Genomic DNA, 2,599 nt, shown 5'->3' with positions numbered 1-2,599 from the left:
TCATGGAAATGAGACTTGGTAATCTTGGAAATAAATCTCTGGTTAAGCAAGAATAATAGCAAGAAGTAAATCCATTTATTTGTGTAGTTTATGCCATAAGTGGAATCTACATCCCTAGAATCTTCATTAAGTGAAATTTCTCTATTTGCATTCAGCATTTGTTAAACTAGATTTGTATATCAGATTTGTAGATTACAGCATTAGATTTTCTCTGCTCAAAATTAATGGTAAGTCTAAATAATAGAGAGAACAGGGGCTTAGTAATTGTTTAAATTGCTCCTCGTGGGATCGACCCGATACACATCTTGTACTAAAATTGCGACCTGTATACTTGCAGTCCAACGGGTGTAAAATCGGAATTAAACTTGCATTGATACAAAAAGAACCCGTCAAGTTTTTGGCGCCGTTGCCGGGGAGCGGCAGTATTAGGGCCTAGTCATCTCTATTAATTTAGACATTTTCATTGTTTTTATCCAAGTTGTTGAATTAAAACTACAAAAATTTCTCTTATTTTTATTTGTAGTGCATGCACCGATCAAATAGAGAAGTTGGACATTTTGATCCTGAAATTGAAAGAACATTGCGGAGACAAAGGAGGAATACACTGCATCAAGAGGAACAAGAGGTTTGGCAGCCAATAGAAGATATCTTGATAGAATTACCATTTGAAGAAGAAATGGCTGAAAATGACCTAAATAGGCGAGTTCTGCGAGATTTTACTATACCGGGAACACAAGGTTCACAAACGAGCATAGCAAGGCCTGCGGTAAATGCTAACAACTTTGAGATTAAACCATCACTTATCCAAATGGTTCAACAATCTCAATTTGGAGGTAATGCAGTAGAAGATCCTAATACACACTTAGCTACATTCTTGGAAATTTGTGATACAATTAAAATGAATGGAGTTAGTGATGATGCTATAAGGCTAAGATTGTTCCCATTTTCATTGAGAGATAAGGCCAAACTTTGGCTACACTCTCATGCTCCCAATACTTTCACTGGATGGGATGAATTATCAAGAGCATTCTTAAATAAGTATTTTTCACCAGGTAAGACTGCTAAGCTTAGAATGGATATCACTAGTTTTAGCCAATTAGAAGGTGAATCATTATATGAGGCATGGGAAAGGTTTAGAGATCTGCTTCGGAAATGTCCACATCATGGACTGCCGGAGTGGTTAATCATACAAACCTTCTATAATGGTTTAGTTTTTTCTACTAAAATTATGATCGATGCAGCTGCAGGTGGAGCTTTAATGGGTAAAACACCCCAAGAAGCTCATAATTTGATAGAAGAAATGGCAGCAAATAACTACCAATGGGCCAATGAGAGAGGTAATGCAAGACGTCACGCAGGTATGATAGAAATGGACACTCTTAATATGCTGAGTGCTCAAATGAATAATGTGATGAAATTGCTAAGTAGACAAGGTCCAAGCTCATCTAATGCACATGTAGCATGCTGTTCTGTATGTGGAGGTGAACATGATACTAATGAGTGTGTTGATTCTGAACAGGTACAATTCGTCAATAATTACAATCGTAATGCTCAAAATAACCCCTACTCGAATACTTACAATCCGGGGTGGAGAAATCATCCAAACTTTGGATGGAAGGATCAAGGAAATCAACCAAGGCCAACCAATCCACCGGGATTTCAATCAAGGCAACAACAAGCTGAAACTAAATCTGGTTGGGAGATGGCAGTGGAAAAGCTTGCAAAAGTTACCTCGGACAGATTTGAGCAAGTAGAAGGAAGGTTGGACCAACTCACTACAATGTACAGGAATGTAGAGGTCCAAATTGGTCAAATTGCTAGTTCTTTGAATAATCGAAATCAAGGAGAATTACCTAGCAAAACAGAGGTCAATCCTAAGGAGCATGTGAAAGCCATTACTCTTCGTAGTGGTAGACAATTAGAAGATCCTCCAGTGAAGGAAGTTGAGAAAGATGAGAATGAAAAATAAGAAGAAAAGCAGAGGAACCAAGAGGCGATTGTGGAGGAAAATAGTCGGGAGAATCCAAGAGAAAAGCAACCATCATCTTCCACTACCATTCCAATACCCCCTGCGGTTCCATTTCCACAAAGATTAAAGCAAAATAAGTTTGATAAAGATTTTGAAAAATTTGTTAAACTTTTCAAACAATTGCACATTAACATTCCTTTTGCCGATGCTATTTTGCAGATTCCGTCTTATGCGAAATTTCTCAAGGAAATCATGACTAGAAAAAGAAAGTTGGAAAACTGCGAAACAATAGCATTAACGGAGGAATGTAGTGCAATTATTCAAAATAAGCTACCACCGAAGTTGAAGGATCCGGAGAGTTTTTCTATACCTTGCACCATAGGTAACGTTGATTTTTCTAAGGCATTGTGTGATCTTGGTGCTAGTGTATCATTAATACTTTTAACGGTGGCTAGACAATTGGGTTTGCATGAGTTTAAACGCACTAATATTACTTTGCAACTAGCGGATCGGTCTATTAGATATCCATTGGGAGTATTGGAGAATGATATATCTATGCCAATTATTCTAGGTAGACCATTTCTAGCTACTGCAGGTACTATTATTGATGTAAAAAATGGCAAGCTTAAG

General features: G+C 37.5%; 1 non-coding gene across 1 annotated transcript; it reads right to left on the bottom strand.

Annotated features, from left to right (window-relative positions):
• Positions 1-1,063: 1,063 nt before the first annotated feature.
• LOC113754956 lies at positions 1,064-1,170 on the bottom strand. Its single transcript, XR_003465480.1, has one exon. It is a non-coding gene; the product is annotated as a small nucleolar RNA R71 (small nucleolar RNA).
• Positions 1,171-2,599: the final 1,429 nt, after the last annotated feature.

This window comes from Coffea eugenioides, unplaced genomic scaffold (assembly GCF_003713205.1).
Source record: "Coffea eugenioides isolate CCC68of unplaced genomic scaffold, Ceug_1.0 ScVebR1_1148;HRSCAF=1953, whole genome shotgun sequence".
Taxonomy (NCBI): domain Eukaryota; kingdom Viridiplantae; phylum Streptophyta; class Magnoliopsida; order Gentianales; family Rubiaceae; genus Coffea; species Coffea eugenioides.
Note: the sequence above shows the minus strand (reverse complement) of the source record. Positions and strands in the feature narration are given on the sequence as shown.